This window comes from Dipodomys spectabilis, unplaced genomic scaffold (assembly GCF_019054845.1).
Source record: "Dipodomys spectabilis isolate Male_0828 unplaced genomic scaffold, ASM1905484v1 ptg000413l, whole genome shotgun sequence".
NCBI lineage: Eukaryota > Metazoa > Chordata > Mammalia > Rodentia > Heteromyidae > Dipodomys > Dipodomys spectabilis.
The window spans coordinates 695,777-706,823 of record NW_024871090.1 but is presented as its reverse complement, the minus strand read 5'-3'; positions in this window follow the sequence as shown (position 1 = coordinate 706,823).

Here is an 11,047-nt window from a genome sequence, read left to right as displayed (position 1 = left end):
ATTCTGTTTCCATACAAAATATTTTCACAATCCAACTAACAACAATAGCTTACTGCAACAATTCATGGATTCCATGGAAGTCTTCCAAGTCAATTGCCTTACTTTGATGTCAAAATATATTCAAGAGTTAGTTGTATGTATCTATAATGATTTCTGGGGAGTTTTTGCTTTTTTATTGTAATTAAGTGGTTACATAATTTCCCTAATTTCATAGTATTGTGGTTTAGTGACACTCAGTTAAAATCACAAACACATTCTAACATTTCTGGAGAAAATTGTCTATCACAGTCTATAACATTTATGAGTTCCATGAGCTTTGCGATACTGTTATTTCTTCCACATTGGTTGGTATGTACATTTCTTTTGTTTTGCATAACATCAGCTGTTCCCTTTTTCCCACTTGTTCCCTCCCTTCTATCCCTGCCATTAACTTGCTTAGTTCATTTTGGTCAATGTCCAGTGCAACTAATGGATTTTTCCCTGATTTCCTCTATTTCTATGTCATCTTCCTGGTTCTCCTTCATTGTACACATATATACCATACATGTGATCAGCAGCATGGGGTTATTTAGTAGAGATTTGACCAGATGAGTGAAAGTCCTTTGTTTCCGAAGTCCGGTTAAATATGTCGTATTACCTAACATTTTGGTTTTAACATCCACTTTTTAGGGAGACCATGTACTGTTGGTCTCAATGCTCTTGGCTTCTTTGCTCAACATGATCACCTTCTAGCTCCATCCATTTCCCTGCAAATGCCATTATTTTGTCATTTCTAATGGCTTAATAATATTCCATTGTGTATAGATACCACAATTTTGGGATCCATTCATCTGCGGTGGGACATCTGGGTTGTTTCCATATCCTGGCTATTACAAAGAGTGCCGCAATAAACATGGAGGTGCATGTGTCCTTGTATACTGGTTCCTGTTGTTCAGGATGGATGCCTAGAAGTGGTATGACTGGGTCATAAGGAAGGTCAATATTTAGCTTTCTTAGGACCCTCCAGACTGTTTTCCAAAGTGGTTGTATAAGTGTACATTCCCACCAGCAGTGTAGTAGGGTTCCTCTTTCTCCGCATCCCCTCCAGCATTTGTCATTGGCTGACTTGAGGATGTGGGACATTCTGACTGGGGTAAGGTGGTATCTCATGGTTGTCTTTATTTACATTTCCTTTACAACCAGGGATGGTGAACATTTCCTAATGTGTTTCTTTGCCATTTTTATCTCTTCTTCTGAGAGTCTCTCTTTAGTTCCCTTTCCCCTTAAGTAATTGGTTTGTTAGGTTTGGGAGGGCCTGGTTTCTTGAGATCCCTGTATATACTGGATATTAACACCTTGTCGGATATATTGCTGGTAAGTATTTTTTTGCAATTAATTGGTTGTCTTTCTAGCTTGGTTGCGATCAATATAGCATTACAGCTATAGCTTTGCTATAGCTTTTTATTGTAAGGTAGTCCCATTTGTCATGTCTCACTCCAATTTGTTGTGAGCCTGAGACTCTGTTCAGGAAATTCTTTCCTGTGCCTATAAGTGCCTATAAGTTCAAGTGTCTCTCCTACTCTGCCTGCAGTGGTTTCAAAGATTCAGGTTTAATGCTAAGATCTTTAATCCATTTTGAGATAATATTGGTGTATGGTGATATGCTGGGGTCCACTTTTATTCTTCTTCATGTGGCCACCCAGTTTTCCTAGCACCAGTGAAGAGGCTGTGTTTCTTCCATTGTCTGTCTTTGGTTCCTTTGTCAAATATCAGCTGACTGTAGGCATGTCGATTTATTTCTGGATCTTCTATTCTATTCTATTGGTCTTCGGGTCTGTTTTTGTGCCAGTACCATGCTGTCTTTGTTATTATGGCTCTATAGTAGAGTTTGAAGTGCTGCATGGATGTCCCTCCCATGTTGTCTTTATTCTCTAGAATTGTTTTGGCTATTCTAGGTCTTTTGTGGTTCCATACGAATTTTTGGACTGTTTTCTGTATTTCAGACATGTACATCATTGGGATTTTAATAGGAATTGCATTGAATTTGTATATTAATTGGGGCAGTATTGCCATTTTCACTATATTGTCTGCCTATCCAACAGCATGGGAGGTCTTTCCATTTCCTAGTGTCTTCTGTAATTTTTTTCTTTAACTTTTTATAGTTTTCATTAAATAGTTCTTTTACATCTTTGGTTAGGTTAATTCCTAAATATTTTATTTTAGGGGAGGTTATTGTGAATGGGGTTTCTTCCTTTATTTCCCTCTCTGCTTGTACATTGTCAGTGTACAGGAAAGCAACTGATTTTATTGGATTGATTTTTGTATCCTGCTACATTGCCGAAGTGATTTTTGATTTCTAAGAGTTTGGGGATGGAGTTTTTGGGATTGTGAAGGTATAGTATCATGTCATATGCAAAAAGGTATAGTTTAATTTCTTCTTTCCCTATGCATATCCTTTTAATGTCTTTTTCTTGCCTTATTGACCTGGTTAAGGTTTCCAGGGCTTTATTGAACAGGAGTAGACACAGTGGGCATCCTTGCCTTGTTCCTGATTTTAAGAGAATTGGTTGTAGCTTTTCCCAATTAAGTATAGTATTAGCTATTGGTCTCTCATAAATAGCTTTTAATGTTTTAAGAAATGTTCCTTCCATTCCTATTGTCTCCAGAGCTTTTAGCATGAATGAATGTTGAATTTTAACAAAACTGTTTTCTGCATCTGTGGAGATAATCATATGATTCTTGACCTAGGCTCTGTTGATGTGTTGGATTATATTTATTGACTTACGTATGATAAACCATCCCTGCATCTCTGTGATGAAGCCTACTTGGTTTTAGTGTATGTTTTTTTTTTATGTGTTTCTTGATTCTGTTAGCTAGAATTTTGTTAAGGAACTTTGCATCTGTGTTCATCAAGGAAATTGACCTGTATTTCTTTTTTTGTTGGGTCTTTGCCTGGCTTGGGGATGAGTGTGTTATTGGCATCATGGAATGAGTTTGGGATAGCTCCCTCCTTCTCTGTTTCTCTGAAGAGCTTGAGGAGTATAGGTATTATTTCTTCTTTAAAGGTCTTATACAATTCTGTTTTGAACCCATTTGGTCCTAGGCTTTTTTTTCTTTCTTTTTAATTTTTTTATTATTTTTTACTGTGAAAATACTGTACAGAGGGGTTGCAATTACATGGGCAAGATAATGAGTATATTTCTTATTAAGCATTGTAGCCTCCTCCTTTGTTTCCCCTTCCCATCTCTTCCCATCCTCCCACTGCCCACCCACCCAATCCTCCCCCCACCACCAAAGTTGTAAAGTTCGTTTTCGGCATGACAACTTGTACTTATTGTTGCAATGGGCCGACCTGTATCCTTATTTAAACGACTTGTTTTTCCCCTTCCCCTCCACAAATTATAATGACATGAAAACAGTGAAAGCAGGGGTTATACTGTGGGGGAGGGACATACAAAGTAACAAAGAAATGATCTTATTAATGCGTTAGAAACAATCACGTGAAAGAAATAAACATTTGAATACATATCTTAGGGTTCATTTTCCTAACATCACCTTACCTGGCATTTTCTGCTTGACTCATACATATACTAGATATTGCAAATAAGGGAAACCATGGGACCTATGATTCCTTGGGCTTGGCTTACTTCACTTAATATATTTTTTCCAAGTCTTCCATTTCCTAACAAATGGGGCAAAGTCATTCTTTCTGGTGGAGGCATAGAATTCCATTGTGTATATATACCACATTTTCTTGATCCATTCATCTACTGAGGGGCATCAGGGTGGGTTCCATATCTTAGCTATAGTAAATAATACTGTAATAAACATGGGGCTGGCAACCAAGCTGGGTGACTTTTCCCTGGGTGGAGCTGAGTCTGGCAGGTCAGGTTAGGCTCTTGTGATCTGCTAGATGACTCTAGATTTATTCCAGGGCCTGTGTTGGAGCTAGCAGCTCTGCCGGGCTTTGTCGGTATCCAAGATGGAGATCTCCAGTACTGGGGGGGGGGAGGGGGGAAGGGTGGCCTTCCCTCCTCTGCTCCCTGAGAAGGAGTGAGAACATCAGGCTTCTACTCACGCTGAGTCTTGCTTCCTGGGTCATCTCTGGTCTGCAAACTGCAGGATGAAGATGTCTGCTCCTTGTCGGTTCTTACTGGTGTTGAGTGGAATCCGCTCGCCAGGTTTGTCTGGCTCCTTCGTCCCAGACTCTCTGTGATTCAGGTATGGCGGTGGCAGTTGCCACTGCCACCACGGCTGCCACCGTGGCGGCTGCTGGAAAGTGCTCAGGGCTGTCTCCCTGCCTGTATTTTCTCTCTCTGGCCTAACTCTCTGTCCTGTGAAGGCACACTTGGTGTGATTCTCTGGCTTAGGACTGTTCACTGGAACTCTAAAACTGCTTTCTATGCGAGAGCTTGTTTAGCCTCCAGCTTCTCCACCATCTTCCTGGAACCTCCCTCAATTTCTCATTTCTTATAATATTTCTGGGCCCCAATTCCTTGAGACACAAGAATTAGCAGCAAGCAATTGTGTAATGCAAGGCAACTTAAAATGAAAGATGAGGTCACAAAATCGAAAGAAAGTACTGTATTTCAAACTCAATTTACAGATGACCAGCCCATATGAATGAACAAGATCAGAAAGTGTCACAAGATTATTTTTAATACCCTTTCCCTAATGATTAATGTAATATTTCAGTCTAGCATAAGTGGTCCCAAAAATAGTTCCTGGAAGGATAGATCCGTGATTGATCCATCATGGCTAGGAAAACTTGACTTAGAGGTCAAATGTAATTCAGCAAAACATTAATTGAGAAGATCTTTTGTGCTTCAAAACACTGGTACTTTAGTACAACTTGGTTCTTTGTTATAAAAATGTCATTCTCAAACCAATGATAATCTACATTTAATCTCCTGAAAGTGTATTCCTTTTCAAATAAACTTTTTGAAATCACACTTGCCAAAATAACATTTGCTAAGTAGATGACACTTAGTGACATTACGAGTTTTTCAATAGTAGGGAGCAAGTTACAATAGAGTTGATTTCTTTACCCATCACTAATGCGAAACAGGTTCAACCATTCCTTAAAGTGCAGAAATGGTACCATGCACCATTTGTGTTATTCAGTAGGTGTCTTCCAGAAATTTGTTAAATAGATCAGACTTCCATATTTCAACCCCAAATGTTAGCTAATAAAGTAAATTTCATCACTTTATAATAAGGGACATTTTAAAAAGTCACAAATACTTGCCTTATCATATGTTGTTTTGTTTTCCCTCTGTCTAACATAGTTAGAAATATGTCTTTAAGTCTTTAATATGGGTACTCATCTGAGATGTGACAAAATCTATCTTCTATTTCTATCATATTCCTTTATAGTAGTAAATGTTAGTTTTCTTTTTTCTCCAAAACTTATAGGTAGTATAAAGTCTTATCCCATGTAAAATATAATAATCACACACCATTGTACAAAGCCATTTATAAAAATTGGTAGTTAGGAATACATTCAAAGCCATTTTTAAACTTTCTTGTTGACTAAAGATTAATCTGCAAATGGATGAGAATATAATCATGTCTAGGTGTTCCAAGTCTCCAGTCTTACAAATTGTTATTGCAGATGAATGAATTATGGAAATATAACCTGACATCAGTTCAAGTTTATGCAGGACAGAAACTCCATGGAATGTATATAAACCTTTCAAAGTACTAACAGACAGTTTAGCAGAATGACTATCAGGAATTTGAAACCAAAGAGGAATACATAGAAAGAATGAAAAATGGAACAAGGGGCAAGTACAGCTAGAATACTCAATGTACACATTTGAGAAAGGAAGTGGTAAACCAGAAATAAATCTTGTAGAAAGGGTGGTTGAGAATGATAGAAGGAGTCACTGTGATCCAGGAGCAATGGATAATTAGGTGGACATATTTAATTGTTAGACACTTGCACAACCTTTGGAAATTCAGTTAAAAAACACAAAAACAAACAAAAACACACAAAAATCACCAAACAGCAATCTCTAGAGAGTACGAATATGACCTCTCAAAAATTTTAAGCAGTTAATGAAGGGAAGTCTTGGTAATAGCAAACAAAACTGTTCAAAGCGGGCAGTTTAGCGTAGGGGAGGATTCTGAACAGATTTAAATAGATTATCTAAGGTTATAAATCACCTATATCTGCTGCAAATATTAACTTTCTCCTATGAGTTCTCTTTGTCTGAACTGGATACTCCAGTCCTGAGCCACAATTGATAGCTTGTGAAGATGGAATGTAAGAAACAAGATGAAGAACCCATTACTCCACAGTAGAGAAAACAATCCTCTATTTTTTCTCTCATCTGTCTTCACTACTTTTTATTCATACTTTTAGGTCAATTCATTTTGAATTACATTTTCCTTCTTTATTCTGGCAAAGTAATTGGTCGAATAATTCATTAAATATTATTTGCCATTTTTTTGATTATGCTGTTTAATTGACTAAGCGAGTCCATTAAACTTTCCTCTTGCATTTGGTTGCCATGAAACAACATCTATGTTAATGTGGACAAATCTAATGTAAAATTTGTCTCCAGAAAACCAGTCCAAGAAGCTATGATCACAAATACTTGGCTATATTTTTTTCTTTTTTCTTTTACCTTGAAAGTCTTCTTGTGTCTAAATTGCACAGACAAATAAGTACTCCATCACTTTTTGTTTCAATCAATTCTAACCTCAAGGATATATTTTGCTAACAAGATGCTTAGAGGAAACAAAAAAAATACTCCATTTTTGTCTTCTCTCTTAAGACTCTCCTTAGATACCATATCAGGATCAGTGAAGTTATTCTTTACAAAATTATTTCAATAGATTATTTTTCTTGTGGTCTTGCATTTGATCACGAAGATGTATGGAGAAGAATAGAGTTAAATCACCCATACCTTTGAAGACAGGTCTGTTACAAAAGGACAACGCTTCTGTGTCCTACTTCTATGTCCTCTTCTTAGCTCTTCCCTGCTTTTCTTGGCTTCAAGTCTAGTGAAGCTTCAGCCACTGCTACATCTTCATGTTTTCTCTTTTAACACTCTTTTAAGTTGCCTCATTTGGATGTGGAATTTATTTTCATGTCTTCTTTCAATCAGTTCTGCATTGTAGTGAGCCAAATAGGCTCTGTAAAATCACTTTAGGTAGCAAAAATATTAAGACAATCTATATCAAAAAGTTTTGGCTTCCCTCTACTGCTGAATCCAATACACTTAGCTAGGGCTTCTAAGAACACTATTTTCTAAACTTTCCCATTTGCTAAATTCTTTTCTGAACCCAAAACTTTTTGGGGGGTGGGTCCGGTGATGGGGCCTGAAACTCTGGGCCTGGGCACTGACGAATCGAACCCAGGGCCTCATGCATGCAAGGCAAGCGTTCTATCACTGAGCCACCTTCCCAGTCCCTGAGCCCAAAACTTTTTGGCTTATGAAATTAGAGAATTCTTCACTATCTCATGTTAAAAAGGATATTATATTTTGTGAGCCACTTAGAAGTATGAAATCATTGGTTTGAAGTACCCAATCAGATTTTTTTTCTGTATTTCACTGCTTCACGTGCAAAGACATTGAGGAAAGTATTACAAACAGAAAAGTGTAAACCCAATAATCTCTTTCATTGTAGAGGGCATTTTCTCCCTAAATATTTTGACCCAAATTATTTTTGTTTTTTTGTTTTTTTGGGGGTGGGGGGTCCAGTCGTGGGGCCTGAACTCTGGGCCTGGGCGCTGTCCCTCAGCTCTTCAGCTCAAGGCTAACACTCTACCACTTAAGTCACAGCAAGACTTCTGGCTTTTTTCTTTTTGCTTATGTGGTGCTGACGAATCGAACCCAGGGCCTCAGGCATGCAAGGCAAGAGCTCTACAACTGAGTCACCTTACCAGACTGACCCAAATTATCTGTTTGATAATTAAAATTTAATTCACAAATTTTGATGTCTTATTTTTTAAGAATTTGAATTTAAATTCCACTACAACCTTGTTTCACACAGTGTGTAGATTTCCTGGGTAATGACAATTCTCAAGGGAACCTACTGGATTTATAGCAAGTTTTCCGAGGTTTGTTTGTTTAGTGTGAAAAAGAGCCATCTTTACCCACATTGCTTCCTCTCTACAAAGTCTCCATGGATTATTTTGCATGAAAGCCTATTTTCCCAGGCAATTTTAAATTTTCTTAATAGGCTAAGGTGTTAAAAATTTTGAACAATTAAAATTTACCTGTCATAACTTTAAAACTCTTTTGAAATTCCTTTATCAGAATCGCAAATTCACCAATCCTAATACCACCTTAACCATCAAAAAGATAACATGTTGTTTTCATGATTTAGTGTTCATGCAACTATTATTTTCCAGTGTCATTGTTATGTGTGTATATGACCATATAAGCTGATGCTGAGAAAAACGAACTCCAAGATATGGAAACAGATTTTTATTTGTGGTTTTTGTTTTTGATGTACTATGTAATAGCTATTTTCTTTAGGATTTTCCCTATGGTTTCTCCCTGCTGTATTTGATTTTGGTACCCTGTGTATTGTGTACACATTTACCTTAACTAGGGAAGGGAAGAGGAACAACAAAATGGTGAGAGAAAGCAGAAAGGCAAACCAATGCAATAGCAATATTCACAAGACAATATTTTGGAAATGGACATTACAACTTGTGAGGGGTGAAGGGGGAAAGGAAAACTGTGAGAAAAATGAGGGAGAGGTAACAAGTTTGTAAAGTTATGCCTTCACTACCTTACAATTACTGTAACCACACTGTACATCACTTTGATAATAAAATTTTAAAAATAAGCTGCATAAAATATAATTTCACTGTATTGGTATAGTAAATATTATTCTTTATGTAGTAACTTTTTAAAAATCAAAACTATTTGACTTCTAATTTGAATTAATTACACTTTCTTTATCAGCGGTCATCAAATTGAATGTTATCCATCTAGACAATATTTTCACAATAAAGTTGCCAATATTTTGAAAAAAGAATAAATTTAGTACTTTCTCATACTAAAACTGAAAAGAGATTAATTACATGAACCCATAACATTTAAAAGTAAATAAGTTGTTAAAAGGACAGAATATATGTGTTATTAAAAATCCCTATGACTAATTATTGATTTTTAAATTATCAACATTCCATACCTGAGAGATTCAAAACAGTACCTGTTTGCATGTTATGAAATTCTGCAGTAAATACAGCTTCCAATGGGCTGTTACAACTTGAGAAGTCAACAGAAAAATAGCCACATTATTATAGAGGATAAGACTATGAAGCATCTGTAATAATTAATTCTTCAAGAGTAAGCAATTGTTTATCAGAGTAAGCTTTATTTGTATGAACATCAATCCCAAGATTTATGCCATAAAGTCATCCTAGACCAACAGTTTCCATCTTGTAAAAAGTGCACCTTAAAATTCCTTAATTCACATCATGAATAGCTTAATCCTATTGTGAAAAAATACTACACTTCTGCTAATTTGATGCCCTCCTTGTACAGGAAAGAATGCCACAATAAACTGAGCTGCATCATTTTTCCCCCAGTGGCATTCTTGAGATCAGAACACTTGCAAATATTATTTATATTTTACTTTTTAGCTATCATAGATATTCAGGATGCTAAGATTGGAAAATTATGATTCAAAGCCAACTCAGGCAGGAAGGTTTCTTAGATTCTTATCTCCAATAAACTTCTCAGAAAAAGCCAGACACAAGTGGCACTGAGGTTGAAGTGGTAGGGCACGAGCATTGAGAATAAACAGGCTTAGTGACAGTGTCCAGGCCCAGAGTTCAAGCTTTAGGACAAGCAAATAAAACAAAAACAAAAATGAAAACAAACCCCATACCTAGAATTTTTCTCAATGTATAAAGAGGCACGTAATTAAGGAAATGGCTTCCTGTGTTACATATAGGAAGAAGAAAGAAGATGTCACACAATTACTCTCTTCACACCATATTATACCACACCCTCAAAAGTTGCTCTTTTCCCAAATTTATAAATTACTGTCATCCATTTGTTGGCAACTCTGTCTAGATTACTCACATTATCATGTTATACATGAACTGTTGGTATTATTTATTAACTAAGTTCTAATTATAACTCTCTTGAAAATATATTCTAGGAAAATAGAATGCCAGTATAATTTGTGAATTTGTCAATTAAACCTTCTACTTAAAAAGACTTTTGTTGTATCCTATAAAATATGAAATTACAAAGAAAACCAAAATATTCATTTTAAATCTCAATTCTAGTTTAGCAAGGTCTAAAAAGTTCTACGTTAGACATACTTTGCTATTTCTCCAGGCTTGAGCTTTGGTAATCCTTCATCAGTTCTTTGGAATCTAGCAGAATGATACTTACTTTCGCAATTTTGGGGGAGGGAATCTTGAGCCATTTTGCATCTAGGTATGTTCTGTAATGAAGAGAGCATTTAAAACAAGTGAGGATTGTATATGTGTTGCATTTCAATAGGAAACTTGACTTCTCAAAACATGTTAATGAAATTAGCCCGAACTTCCAACTGTGTATTCCTTTCTTGTTGTTTGGTTTGCTTTTTTGAGACAAAAGTATACTACCTGGTCCAGGGAAGGTATCACTATGTAATTCCACTGCTTAATCTCCTGTCTTAGTCTCCAGGATTGTACCACATTACCCTGCCATAGGTTGTTGGTTTATTTAATCTAGATAAAGACTAGCAATTCTGAACTTCTCCTATGATCTTATCCACTAGACTGACTGCTCAGACTGTTTATGTACTATTTTCAAAGATGTTCTAACATTTGACACAGGAAATGAACATTTTCAGATGTACTTGCAGGGGTCTCTGATTCATTCCTCCATGGATCTGATCCCATTAATAATGATTACTTGAATCTCTTACTGTCTCTGGTCCCTAGCTATGTAATATTCTCAACGTTTTTAAAGAAAGTTCACTTGAGAGCTTTCTAATACTAAAAATTATCACTTGATTGTAGTCTTATTCAGGACATATTTTCTATTGTTTTCTAACTTTTCTACATATTCTGAGAATTGTTTCATTGTGTATTTGTGTGTGC